The following is a 14976-nucleotide window of genomic DNA, read 5'->3' as shown; positions in this document are numbered from 1 at the left end:
AAAAACACCTGATCTTCCTGAAAAGTCCAGGGGAGTGGTGACCATAGGCACAGCCAGGCCCAGGCTTTTACACAATGCTAAGACAAATCTGTCTCTGGACTCATCAGATCTTCCTTCTACTAAGAAGTCAACCCCATATCCCACAGCACACCACCCCCACTAGAGAGAGGAAGAGAGAGAACCACTTTCTCAGTAGTCCCAACAAAATCCTAGCAAAGATTCCCATTGAATCTTTGCCATATGCCCACGTGAAGAGACTGAGGCACAGAAATAAGGTGAGCAGCTGGGGACACAAGGCCCCACCCCACCACACTGTGCCTGTCTGAGGTCATGGACTGCGCTAATCAGCAACTATGGCCCAGATGCCTACCCCTGGCGGGAGAAGCAGGGGAATCAGCTCTACAGGGTCGGTCCCACATCAGTCACCTAGACTGCAGGTTGGGGGAAGTGATTGTTCAAAGGAAACCTGGTTGCTTTTACCAGAAGAAGGGAGATTGGGTGCCAGGCAGGGGAAGTCACAACTGCTCTCTACAATGAGACTGTAGAAAAGTTTTTGACAGAGAGGATATTTTTCTCTCCAGTCTGATGCTGGGCCCAAATTTCAAAGAACAGAAGGCTATTAAAAGGGCAAAGGAAGGAAGTACTAATTAAAAGGTCCCTGCCAAGCTCTAGGGTCAGAGAGAACAAAGAATCATCCATTAGGGAGGCTCCTGGCCTGGTGTTAACTGCAAGGGCTTTGGGCAGGACAGAGGTTCAGCTCAGGGCACTTAGATGCGTGAAACCTCCCGGACTTCATTTTTCTCATTTGTAAAATGGACATAAAATACCTACTTCTGTGGTTTATTGGCAAGATAGGATGCTTTAATATATGACAAATCTTTAGGCTGGTGCTTGGTACACGGCTTGTTCTCAATACATGGTAACGGCTGCAGTGAATGTTGTTGCTAAGGCTACTCAAATGTTTGAATCCTAGAGATTCTTCCTCTTAGGCCAAAAGTCTCCTCGGCTCGTCTGAAACCTTGGTTCTTTATTTTTATTTATATATTTAGGGACAAGGTCTCATTCTAGAGTGCAGTGGTATTATCATATCTCACTGCAGACTCCAACTCGTAGACTCAAGCAATTCTCACAACTCAGGCTCCTGAGTAGCTAGGACTACAGGTGCACACAACCATGCCAAGCTTCATTTTTTAAATATGTAATTTTGTAGAGACGGGGTCTCGCTATGTTCCCAGGCTGGTCTCAAACTCCTGAGCTCATGATCCTCCTGCCTCGGCCTCCCAAAATGCTGATTTTACAGGCATAAGCCAACCACATCCAACTCTGGTTCTTTTCTTTTTAAGACAGAGTCTTGCTCTGTCACCCAGGCTGGAGTGCAGTGGTGCAGAGTTGGCTCACTGCAACCTCCACCACCCAGGTTCAAGCAGTTCTCCTGCCTCAGCCTCCTGCGTAGCTGGAACTACAGGCATGTGCCTCCTTGCCTGGCTAATTTTTTTTTTTTTTTTTGTATTTTTAGTAGAGACAGTGTTTCTCCACGTTGGCCAGGATGGTCTCGAACTCCTGACCTCTAGTGATCCACCCACCTCGGCCTCTCGAAGTGCTGGGATTACAGGCATGAGCCACTGTGCCCAGCCTCTGGTTCTTTTTTAATAATCCCAAGATCAAGGACTTATTCTAGAACTTACGTTCCTAGAAGTCCTTTGACACTTTTCCAGAACTTTTACTCTGACTTTGGGGTTATGCAATATGGGCCACGTCAGTATGGACTACACTGGTGTTGTTGGGTATCTATTAGATGCCGGAGAAACAAGAGCCCCTATATTCCTTTGATCTGGAGTATTCAAATGACTCAGTATCTTTTCCGTATTTCCTTCATGTCGACTGGCTTTCCAAGGGCACCCTGCACAGCTACATTCCATAACCCATGTCCAGTTGCCTCTGGCCACCTTTCTAGGCTCTTCCTGCAGGACCCACTTCTCTATCTTGCCTTCCCTTCGAATCCTATCTTGCCTTCCCTTTGAGTCACAGGTTTCAGACTTGACACTCTAGACCTTCCTTGTTTCCTGACTGATACAGTCGGGTCAGGTGTCTTTTTGTAGCAAATCACAGACACCAGTTGAAACAGACTTAATTATTTAATCAAAAAGTCAGAACATAGCAGGATTCAAGGACTCGAACAAGATTATCAAGTCTCAGTCTCCATCTCTTGCCTCTGTTTTCCTTCCTGCTGGCTTCATTCAGGGAGACTTTTCCCATCCCATAGCAAAATGGCTACCAACAAAGGCAGCTTACACTGTGGGGGTGACTGCATGATTTTTCCCAACTCCTCACCCATCCTGCATGCCTGCCTTTTGCCAGCGACTTTGTAGTCTCTTCTACCAGTAGAGTGCATTTGCCATCTCACTGATGTTGGGTGTAGCCATGTACTCTATTTTGGCCAAAGAAGTGTGGTTGTAAATGACAGTGTGCCAGTTCTGAGCCTAGGTGTTAAGAGGAACTGCCTGTTTCCATATGCTTTCTCTTGTGCTTATAGAATTACCATGAGGATATGCTGCAGGTAGTCTCTTTAAAAAAAAAAAAAAAAAGACATTTAGAGAGAAGCTGCCTCAGTTGAATGCAGGCTTGCAGCTGGAAGCAGAGGCATGCCAGCTAATCTGAGGAATTGTTAGCATGATAATAAACACTTTCTGATATGTGGGGCTGAGCTATATGAGGGCTGTTTATATAGCATTGTTGTGGTCATTGTTGAGTGATGCATGAACTATTTCCATTGCCACCAAAAGAGATTTCTTTCCTTCCTGATGGTTTCAGTAAAAATCCTAAAATCCATTTCAATGCACCAAACTTAGTTATAGGGCCGAAAGTGAAGAAGAGATGGCTCCCCACAGGAATTCGTGGTGCTCTTACCAGAAGATGGTATAAAGAATGTTGACAAGTCAAAAAGACAGGTTCTCATTGCATCATCCTTAAATGGGCTGCGGATACCTATGTCCCATATTAAGCCAGGAACCAGCCTTTTCACATCTATACCCAACCGTATAGGGCAGAGCTCAACCAGAGCTAGAACCAGTTACCAGCTGGCCCACTAGGGATGCCCAATACATAGCCATTGGTGCTCCACCAAAATCAGAAAGACCTAACCTCTAACTTCTCTCCCTTTCCAGGCCAGAATGGGTAAGGCGGGCTTGTGCAGCTGGCAAGCTGCTATTTGGTAACTCACTGCCCTCCTCTGCAAGGCCAGTTCAACTCAGAAAAGTCATGGGCAGAATGGTTGCTGGGTCCTGATTTAGAGCAGTCCTTTCTTTGCCAGCTCTGGTCTTCAGCTGTACTCCAGGGTTTTCATCTCTAGTGGGGTGGGTGCCCCACCAAGTCTGTGTTCTTGAGAAAGAACAGACCTGCACTGAAAGCATGATGTGTCACAAATGGAACCCCTTTGCCCTGCTTTATAGGGTCTATTTAAGTCTAGTAAGCTTCCTGGTGAATATCATTGAAAATTAAGCTGATTTTTAAAACTGCAGTGGCTCTATTTTGCTTTCTTCCCCCAAATCCCACCTTTCTACTTTGGAGTTTTTCCTGCTGTTTGGCAGCTGCTGTCTTTAAGGAATGCCACTTGGCTCCAAGATATTCATGGGGCATTTTTGATGGGCATTGCTTAGGGAAAGGGCACGATCCTGCCTCTTTCTGACAGTATCATCTTCTAAAGCTGCATGGCAACTCATCCTTTGGCAGGGCATTCATCGTGTAGAAGCATTTGGAGCTATGAAGAGAAGGTTCTGTTTCCTCTACTCCCCAGGGGTCACCCATCAGTCTTGCGGTACTACACACCCTCCCCCTCCTTTGAATGCCAAACCTCTTCATGGAGCTGGGAGAAAATGGTGGGAGAAGGCTGGAGAGAGGGAAAGCAAACACTGGTCAGTGTGTTCGCTCTGATTACACCGTTGTGGGTGAGACAATAGCTACAGTGAATACAAGCAGGCAGGGTTCAATGCCGCTTTCTTCCCCTCCTCAATGCAATTTTGATCCAGCCAGGGCTACCCTGCAATTTTAATCCAGCTCAGTCTAACTGGGGCAGTCCAACCTGGAAACCAAGCCTCCCTCTGTGGGGGGTGGCTCCTCTCATCATTTGGGAGGTTATTGGGACCATGCTTGTAACGTCCCGTGAACATGGGCCACTCCAAACTCACCAGAGCCTCCATGAACCAGCCTAATTGTTATTGAGATACATCTTTGATATAGATGTGATTGCAAGTACCAATTACTAAGCTGCTGTCCCTCACCCTAGGCCCACCAACCACTGTTTTGTGATGCAGTGGTTGGGGCTGCCATTTCTCCCCATCAGCTGGTGCCACATTTGGTTCTGCCACTAGGAGGCACCAGAGGGAGATGGCAAAGTTGGAGGATTTAAGAGGGCCTCTCACCTTCTAGTTCCCATCAGCTTCATCCTGCCAATAGCGGTTTGTTTCAGTCTCTAGCTTTCTCAACACCCTCAGTACCAGCCTCTTAATCATTACTCTACTCCATAATTTACAAAATGTTCCTACTTTAAAAAGCCAGCCAGATGCAATGGCTCAGTGTGTAATCCCAATACTTTGGGAGGCAGAGGCAACAGGATTGCTTGAGGCTAGGAGTTTAAGACCGGCCTGGGCAGTATAGCAAGACCCCATCCCTACAAAAAGTTTGCAAGTTAGCCAGGTGTGGTGGTGCACACTTCTAGTCCCAGCTGTTCAGGAGGCTGAGGTGGGAGGATCACTTGAGCCCAGGAGTTTTAGGCTGCAGTGAGCTATAATTATGCCGCTGCACACCAACCTGGGCAACAGAGTGAGACCTGCCTCAAAACAACACAACAAAAACCACCTCTGGGGTGTGTGTGTGTGTGTGTGTGTGTGTGTGTGTGTTTTTGTTGTTGTTGTTGTTGTTGTTGTTGTTTTTTCATCTCAGTTCTGTGTGTACAATTTCACTCACAACAAAGAAGAGAAGCATCAATAGCTGGTACAATAGGGAGCAGGGTCGCCTCCTTCCTAAAGATCCAATTTCATCCCGGGTGGTGGATAAGGCTAAGAAGATAAAAAATGACCTTTCACCTCCGGGGACAGTAATGTAAAATTAATTTGAGGCTTTGAAACTAATGAGCTGGCCCGTCCTGGTGCGTACCCCATGAATAACACAGTATGTACACAGCCAGGAACCCAGCGATCTTTCTTCCTCAGATGGGGCTTGGGATGGGAGGGGGGATGAGAAAGAAACTCATTTTGAAAAATAATCCTCAGAGGAGAGAGGTCTGCTAGGTCTCCATAAACCCAGTATTAGAGGGAGGAAGGGGGGGAGGGGAGGAAGAGAGAGAGAGAGAGGGAAAGAGAGAGAGAATTATGTGCTTTTAATCTGCTTAGCTTTTCACTGCTTAATAGCTAAAGGGCTCAGACAGGCAAGAGTATTGTGAGGTGGTTAAGTCCATGAACTTGGAGTTAGACCCCTTGGGGTCTAGCCTTGATTTGTGACTTTTTAGCTGTGTGATCTCCAGCATGTTTTTAAACTTGTGTTTTTGGGATGTTTGGATTAGACAGTACATGGAAAGTACTTGTGTTTAGGCTAAGAATCTGGTTATTTTTGCATTTTTTGACGGTGATTGAGGAAGGCGGGAACAATTCGAGGGTGATTTATCCACAGAATATGAAGTCTGAGGTTTCTGCTCTGACAAGAGGAAATGTCTAACAGCAGAAGACAAAAGTGAAACCGGGCTGATGCCAATCACTGGGAAACTAGCTTTGGCGCCTCCAGAGAATGAACCGTTTCACAGCCTAGCGGACCAGCCATGGAAATGGCTGCCTGGAGAGGCAGTGATCAGCCCATCCCCGCAGGTATGCAAACAGAAGCTCTCTCCACTGTATGAAAGGATGTGTTCACTTATTTCTTTTCTTTTTTTTTTTTTTTTCGAGACAAAGTCTTGCTCTGTCACCAGGCTGAAGTGCAGTGGTGCCATCTCAGCTCATTGCAACCTCCGCTTCCCGGGTTCAAGTGATTCTACTGCCTCAGCCTCCTGAGTACCTGGGATTACAGGCACATGCCACCACACCCAGCTAATTTTTTTTTTTTTTTTTTTTTGGTAGAGACAGAGTTTCACCATGTTGGTCACCATGTTGGTCATATTTTGATCTCTCGACCTCGTGATCCGCCCGCCTCGGCCTCCCAAAGTGTTGGGAGTACGGGGCGTGAGCCATCACGCCTGGACTGTGTTCACTTATCTCTAAGGATCTTTCTCCCATTCAAATGCTGGCTCTTCCACTTGCTAATTGTGTTGCCTGGGTCACCCAATCTCTTGGAGGCTGGGCTGCTTTATCTGTGGAATCAGGCCAATGGTGCTATTGGCCTCCCTCTTATGATCTCCCTCCCTTTCCCTTTTACTCCCTCCCTGCCACAAACTAATGCTCATGATGTGCTGGGTACTGTGCTAGGCTTGGGAGATACTCAGAGGAAGAAGATGGTATAAGCACTCCCTGGGAAAATACTCAAACATTTAGTTTTAGGTTTAGAAGACAGACAGATGAACAGATAGTTATAAAGCAATTCCATAGATGCACAGATGAGATATGTATTGAGTATTCTGGAAGCACAGGGGAATGCATCTAACTCTTCAGGTGTGAGGCAGAGATGGTCAGAGAATGCTTTGGTATTGGGCATTGGTGTAATAATTAAATGGCGGGGTATCTCCGGTAGAGGAAGCCATATGAACAAAGACCCAGGGACAAGAAGACAGTGTGGTGTGCAGGGAACTATATAAAAGGCAGCACAGCCAAGATGCAAAATGTGAGGGAAGAGTGACAGGCGATGAGGCTGAAGAGGCAGACAGGGGCTAGATCACAAAGGCCCTTGTCTTCCATGTTACAAATGTGAACCATGAAACATCGATGGCTGATTTTAAGTAGGAGACTGGCATGGTTAGGTTTCCATTTGGAAAGACCTCTCTCGAGACTGTGTAGAGGATGAGTTAGGAGGAGACAAGGCCAGACCACCAGCTAGCAGTGTTGAAGTCAGGAAGTCATCTAAGCTAGAATGATGATGCCATGAACCATGCTTCTTACGGGGTTGTGGTGAGAATCTGATGATGGAATGTCCCGGGAAGCTTGTAATAAAACATGAACTGCTTCCCACAAGCCAAGGGTCATTATAATTATGATCACTCTACAAAATATTGGTTTGGATGCCCATCATATAAACTGAGTCTCCCCAACACTTACCCAAACAGTGGCAACAAAATCCATACATTTAGTCAAAACCAGTATAAATGGTTGTTGTGCTTAACAAGAACCCTTTAAAAAGTGATGAAACCACTGGGTTGAGAAATAATTTTGCAGATGCTTCTGGGATACAAAGGACTAAATTTTGGTGCTGCTGGAAAGAATGGGGGAGAGAAGCACAATATTAAATTTTGGGCAAACTTGAAATGCACAATTAAATGCAGGCAAACTGGGAGGGCAGATGATACTCTTTGAATAAAACTTATAATAGATTTGGCACAAGAGGGTACTGGAGATGGGCCCAAATGTCTCAAATTTGCTGAACTGTTTTTGCAGACAGCTGGGAATTTACCAGCATTATCCTTTTTTTTTTTTTTTTTTTTTTTTTAACCAGAATATTTTGGATTTTGTAGACATGCCCTGGAATGCCCCATCTCAGGGAAGGCTAGAGGAATGTCTCAGTGCAAGTGTGGTGTCTGCTTCTAGTGATGTTTATGGCAGAGCTGAAAATTGTCTTTAAAATTAACAATAGATGTGCATAAATCTTCCTCAGTTACCTAGCAACTGATACAAGACAACACTGAGGTTCACAGGGCTCGGTGGAGGTAAACCTGTTTTAGGAAATACCTGCGAGCATTTTAGTAATGCCTGGAGATTGCTTGGAGGGAAAGGAAAACAAATTAACATGACTAATTAAATGTTTAAATTCCTTTGTTTTTTGTTTTTGTTCCTGGGTTTTGTTGTTGTTGTTGTTGTTCGTAAAAATTGAATCAAATAACAAAAACCTTTCCTAAATCTCTGAGGTTTCTAGCAACAACGAGGGTTTCACAAACACTAGCTAATTTCTGAGGCCCCTTTCAAGGCTAAAATTTTTGGCCACATATTAGCTGTATTGCCTCATGAGTAAAATGAGAGGTTAGACTAGGGGAATTGTAGTTTCATCCACATTTCTAGGGTGTATGGTGCAATAGGGCTTTTAGACCAGTTTTGTTGAATCAGACACCAAAGGCATGAATCTGTAATCAAAGTGAATTTTTTTAAAAAGAAAAGATGTTGAAATAATGAAGCGAAGAGACATAGGACTTAAGGAATACATACACACACACATACACACGCGCACACACACACATTTATTCTCCATGTGTATGTGTGTATGTATTTATATATATATAAAAATCAGTTTATATAGTAGATCTAGGTTACACATTCAATGCTGCATGGCCCAGCAGGTGACACAGCCACATCCCTTGCCAAGGAACCACAGTGAGCCAGAGAATGCGTCCTAGGTCTTCCAGATCTGTTGATTTTTCAAATAGCCAGAAATCCAGAATTTGTGGAGAATCTCCTATTGTTAAAATATTGACAACTGATTTGAAGTGTTTTTAAAAAGCACTCTGTGGGCTAAACAAAGTGAATCTGCCTTAAAGCAAAAGTTCCAAATGTGTAATTATCTTTTTACATATTATATGGTTAATTAAGACTCACTTTATTTGACAGGGTGAAGATAAGCTTGTGCAGGCCACTGGCTAACACAGTTCATCCCATGCCTCCTACATACCAAGCACTGTGCCAGGCGCTTTTCATGTCTGGCATCCTCAGAATCCTCCAAAAGGTGGGTGATATGGTTTGGCTGGGTCCCCACCCAAATCTCATCTTGAATTGTAGTGCCCATAATCCCCATATGTTGTGGGAAGGACTTAGTGGGAGATAATTGAATCATGGGGGCAGTTTCTCACATACTGTTCTCATGATAGTGAATAAGTCTCATGAGATCTGATGTTTTCATAAGGGGTTTCTGCTGTGGCTTGGCTCTCATTGTCTCTTGCTGACGCCATGTACAAAGTGCCTTTGGCCTTCCGCCATGATTGTGAGGCCTCCCCAGATATGTGGAACTGTGAGTCCATTAAACCTCTTTTTCTTCCTAGCCAGTCTCAGATATCTCTTTATCAGCAGCTTGAAAATTGACTAATACAGTGGGTGTTATTTATCACAGAAGTTTGATCTCTAGTATAAAGGTGAGGATGCTGAGGCTGGGAACCCCAGGGGCATGCTGAAGATCAGGTAGCTCCTGAGTCCTAGACCCTCCATTTCAAGTCCCATCTCTCTGACTCTAACTCTCCAGCTGCCTGCTCTTAGGACTCTCACTCACTTGCAACATTTCTCTGAAGATGTGTTAGGAAACTGTCTTAGTTTGCTAAGGCTGTCATAACCAAGAACCACAGACTGGGTGGCTTAAACAACGGACATTTATTTTCTCCTAATTCTGCAGGCTGGAAGTCCAAGATCAAGGCTGGTTTCTTCTGAGGGCTCTCCCCTTGGCTTGCAGATGGCTGTCTTCTCCCCGTGTCTTCATATGGTCTTCCCTGTGTGTATGTGTGTGTATGTGTGTGTGTGTGTGCGCGCACGTGTGTGTCTGTGTCCTGAACTTTTCTTACAAGGACACCAGTTATACTGGGTAAGGAGCCACCTGAATGACCTATTTTTACCTTACTTACCCCTTTAAAGATTCTATTTCCAGATATAGTCACATTCTGAGATATCAGGGATTAGGACTTTAACATATGAATTTGTGGGGGTGGGGGGGAGGCATAATTCAACCTGAAACAGAAGCCATCAAATTTTTCCCCTCATTTCTTTCCCTTGAATATTACTATTGGAAGGACAGAGAGCGATGTCTTGAGCCCAGGGAATTGGAGCACCTGAGGGGTGGTGCTTATCTCCTGACCCCCACCCCGCTAGGTGACCTGGCTGCCGCAGCTCAGTCCCAAAAGAAGGTGATATATTTTTGCACACTGGAGCCACAGTTAACCAGTTCCCAAACCACAGCTTCAATGCTTTAGAATGCATAAAACATGAGATCACATTTAGCAATGGCACTGTTTTATTTGGCATCACTGGGTATATCTGCGTGTCTTCATCTAAAATAATACTGATGCAGATGAGAAGCATTATTTATCATGTCAAAAATTAGAAACAACCTCAATGTCCAACAATGGGGTTTAATAGGATAGAATTTTATGCAGCCTTTGGAAACTGCTGTGGAAAAGTATTTGTGGTGTGAGAAAATAATCATGACAGATGAAGTGGGGGGAAAAAGCAGGTTGCAAAGAAATAGGTATAGTTGGATCCCAATTTTTTGAAACAGGTTTATTACATGTATATATTTATATGTATATATGTGTGTATATATGTGTTCATCTGGAAGAGTATACTCCAAAATATTTAAAATTGTTTTCTTGCAGTGATGGAATTATGTGTACTTTAAGTTTTTTTCTTCTGATTTTCTAAGTGTGTGTCACATATTTTCTAAAATAGACATATTACTTTTGCAATTCAGGAGAAAATCTTAAAGATAAAAATCTTGATATCCACTCGGTTTATAGAAAGTTTCCTCTAACTTAGCCTTTTTCATAAGGAGCTGCCTCACAGCTTTCCACGTAGGGCTACATTTACAAAAATATAATTTACTCACCATTTTCCAGATACAGCTCTCAGCCACAATTACCTGGATTCTAGAATAATTTTTGTGACTGGCCTGAGAACCTCTTCGCTATTTTTGTTTTTCCACCTGGCACTATTTTCTCATTAAAGGGTTTTAGGAGTGAATGCAGAGAAAGAGTGGAGCCCCACAGACCTGGAAAAAAAAAAAGCTCTTAAAATAAATAAATCAGTGGACTAGTTTAATGTGTCTAAAATATCATCCAAGGAGACACAAAAAGAAGCAGGATGTAACTTCACAGTGACTTTGTTCCTTCTATTTCTCTTTACTTATTTGAGAGATCCTTTAAGCACACTTCCCTTTTAACAGAATGTACTTTGGCTAAATACTCCTATGATGTTATGCTTTTACAAAGGAGAGGTTTGTGGAGGATAATGCTGTCAGGCTTGGAAGCGGCAGTAGAGATCACATTGCCCAGCTCTTGGCATCCTTGGTTCCCAAAGCTCTGAATCCCCTGGAGAGCTTTTGTAAAAGGTCAGTGCTCCACAACATGACAGAAATAGAAGGGGCCTGGGTCTGTGCGTTGTGAAAGCTGTGATTCTTTTGATTTTTAGCCAGGTTGAGGAACCCACTTCCCTATGGCTCCTGCATTTCCTCCTCAATATCACAATAGGTGGTTACCTGAACACTTGTAGATATGAAAAATTTTCTACCTCAAGAGCTAGCCTTTTCCATTCTTATACTGCTGTGCCTATTGCAATTCTTTTTTTTTTTTTTTTTTTTTTCATATAATCTGGATTCCTCCAATTCAGGGAGCAAAAAATGGAGACATTTTGCTGGTGTAACCCAAATAAATTCCAAGGCCCCATGTGGTCCAATCTCTGCATACAGTCACATCTTCCAAAGCAAAAACAATTACAATGGAAACTTTACCTGCAATACCCACAGAATGTTATAAGGGGCCCAGCTGATGACCCATGGTAGCATTTCTCAAAATCTTTTTCTCTTTCTTTCTTGATTTTCTCAGTTATACCAGAGCTTCTCATTCACCATCCCAACCCCAAACATCTCCACGAGCAGCCCACTTGCCCTTTCAGGCTCTCCGTCTTTGACCTCTGTTCTCTCTCAGCAATACAGTATTTAGATTGATTTTGCCTCTCTGTCTGCCTTCATCCCTCTCTCTGCCTTGCCCATTACCCAGACTTTTCACAATAAAGGAGAGCCCACGAAATATCCAATAAACAAAAATCTTTCCCCTCTCTTCCATTCTACCTGGGCCTGTTTCTTTTTGCCCAACATCCTGATTTTGAATTTTTTTTTAAGCCAGAAACTGGGGAAAGGAGAAGCAGACATCAAAGACAAAATTCCCTTTATTGAAAATGACAGGAGAGGGTTACAATTGGGCACTGTTGCACATTAATAAGCCTTGTGTTCATCACAATAATGACTTCCCATCTGTTCATTGCAAGACCACAGACTCCTACATGGTTTACACATTTCCTCCTCATTCTCCTTGCCATCTCCCCACCCCTAACAGGTGTCATAGGTGTTCACAAACAAATCCCATTAACTACCAACTCAGGTATGTATTTTTTTTTCCCCATGCCCTACTCTAGTTCCCTCCCTCTGATAATGTCTATGGCTGAGTTCTTCCCTGATTACCATGTTGGGGGATATTAAACAATACTGCTTCATGCACCAGTGACTTATAGTGAATTATAGCATCACACTTAGAATCATAGTCTCTTCATGCGCTAAGCCTGATGACTTAATCTCTCTGTGTGTCAGCTTCCTCATCTGTAAATGGGTTGTGAGAATTAAATTAACTTGCTTAGCACTGCAAAATGTTGGCTCTCTACATATGTCAACATTTCCATTTTTCTTTTTACCATTCTTTTTTGGAGGGGACAGGAAGAAGAGAAAGGTGAGTCTGCTAGGAAGTGAAGAGGACCTGGTAAAGACTTAGAGCAGGAGCCAGCAAACTATGCTGGACCAAACTGGACCTACCGCCTGCTTTTGTCAATAAAGCTTTATTGAAACACTGTCATGCTCCTTCATTTATGGCACTTTTGTACTATAATTGCAGAGTTGAATTGTTGTGATAAAGACTGTATGACCCACAAAGCCTTAAATATTTCCTGTCTGACCCTGTACAGAAAAAATTGCCAACTCCCGATTTAAAATATAAAAATAGAATCACTTTTTCATACACTTTGCCATTGATGAGATGAATGTTATATGAGGCTTTCTCTTTCAAGTGAAGTGGTTAACTGTTGTCAGAGTTTCTGCATCTGAGTCAACTCTTATAAACAGCAAGAGTTAACATCTCTGAGGCCTAATCCAAAATAAGGTTATGTTCTTTAGAAGCCTGGCCAGTTCTCCTAGGAATACAAGGAATGTAGTGTGAGATAGTATTGCGATTCTGATAAGGACACTGGGACAGGGATGCCAAGGGCTCATGCATGTCCATGCTTCTCCTCTTCTTAGGCACAAAGCTAGTTGATGCTTCCCAGTTCTCTTGCAGTAAAGGAGGCCATGTCTCAAGCTTGTGCCAATGAAATTTGGGGAAAATATGTCCACCACTCCTCGCTGACTCTTCACCTTCTCTTTTCTTGTCTGCAGGTCAGATTCAGACAATCCAGTGGAGCACTCTGAAATTGAGAGGAAGTGGTCCAATAGAATTTTCTGGAATTATGGAAATCTTCTATTTTGTGCATATTTAGTATAGTAGAATCTAGTCACATGTGGCTATTGAGAACTGGAAATATGGCTAATGCAACTGAGAAAGTGAATTTTTACTTTTGATTCATTTAAGTGTAAATGGTCACATATGATATCACTGCCATATTGGACATTGCAGTTCTGGAAGATGGCAGATGCAGCCCTTAGAAGAATCATTGGCCTGAATGTCTAGGCGGAGCAGAGCACCACCTTCCCACTCACTCTTTCCCTCCTCTTGCCCCCTCCCCTGCCTCACTTGCATCAGATTGTGATGTGAGCAAAAGCATGAAATAGCTCTTTTGATAGGCCTGTGAGACTTGCTGTTCGTTGGACTAGCTAGACTGCTCTGACTCATACAGAACCAAATCCTGGCAACCACTTTTATGAAGAAATGACAATTCAGTCTACTACTTGTCCATTGTTACATGCCCAAGGAATGTGAGGGGCCTCTGCTTGGATCTAGTTTTCAACCTAGTCTATGGCATTGATTATCCTGTTCAGAAGACAAAAGAGGTGACTTGATGGGCACTTAACATCTTGGCCATACTGGCCCCATCTGCATGCTATGTAGGAAGTTTTAGTTCATTTAAACTGAAGTTCTAATGTTTTTGTTTTGTTTTGTTTTGTTTTGTTTACAACCATTTAAAATTGTACATGTCCCATACATGACAGAGAAAGAGTTGTCTGGTTGGACGATTTTTGGCTTGCAAAAAGAGAACACAAAAGAAAAGCGTACATTTTAATACTCAAGAGACCAAATTCTCTGCTGAAGAGGAAATGAACTACATATTCAGAAGGGTCCTGCCAAGAGGCCAAACAGACTATGCTCTCTTGGACGAGTTCTCAGTGGTGATGAGAACACCACTTTTTTTTTTTTTTTAAGTCATTTCCAAGGTGAGATATTGACTTGCTGCTAGAGCAGGACAACTGGTCTCTCTTTCATTGCTAGCAGCAGAGTAAGGGTCTTGCAAGTTCGAGGCAGCAGCAGAGAAAGGGTCTTCAAGTTTCAGTCCAAAGCAAGAAGAGCTAGAATTTCACCAGCTATCTCACCTACTCTGTGCCCACCTGTTTCTGGATGAAGCACTGTGACATCTGTTTTATTGTAAAGAGAACCAACTTTGGAATCAAATGGAACCTGTGTTGAAATCCTGAATCTGTCACTAGCTTGGACAAGTCACTTCACTTCTCTCAACCTTGTTTTATTCCAGTTAGGAATAATAGTAAGCCTATCCCACAGAGCTGTAGCAAGGTTAAAATGAATGATGGTCTATAGAAGCATTTAAAATAGAGCTTCATACAGAGCCAGTACCTGGGGAGACTGAGGGTTTGAACCACATAGTTCCACTCTGGCCAATCACAGAGGGGCTGTAGGATGGTCCTTTAAGGAGGATGTGTTATGGGCTAATTGGAACAGTGCTTCTTAAACTCCAGTGTGCATTCATATTGCTTAGGGGTTTTGTTTAAATGCAGATTCTGAGTTACTAGGATTATGCAATTTGAATAAGCTTGCAGATAATTTCATGGCTGCTGGTTTCCGACATCACCTTTGAGAAGCAAAGAATTAAAGGTCTTGTCCTGATCTGT

At 43.3% G+C, this 14976-nt stretch overlaps 1 long non-coding RNA gene across 3 annotated transcripts in view; it reads left to right on the top strand.

The window, feature by feature from the left end:
• LOC123571810 (uncharacterized) overlaps window positions 1-14976 on the top strand; it is a 47352-nt gene extending 32376 nt beyond the window's left edge. For 2 of the 3 annotated variants that reach the window (XR_012431315.1, XR_006696050.3), the window contains 3 exons: window positions 5665-5855; window positions 8730-8844; window positions 13294-14976. This is a non-coding gene — a long non-coding RNA (uncharacterized lncRNA). Of the gene's footprint in view, window positions 1-5664; window positions 5856-8729; window positions 8845-9501; window positions 11206-12582; window positions 12714-13293 lie in introns of those variants that run through there. The other variant, XR_010584471.2, reaches the window with a different exon arrangement.

Source organism: Macaca fascicularis, chromosome 2 (genome assembly GCF_037993035.2).
Source record: "Macaca fascicularis isolate 582-1 chromosome 2, T2T-MFA8v1.1".
Taxonomy (NCBI): Eukaryota; Metazoa; Chordata; class Mammalia; order Primates; family Cercopithecidae; genus Macaca; species Macaca fascicularis.
Note: the sequence above shows the minus strand (reverse complement) of the source record. Positions and strands in the feature narration are given on the sequence as shown.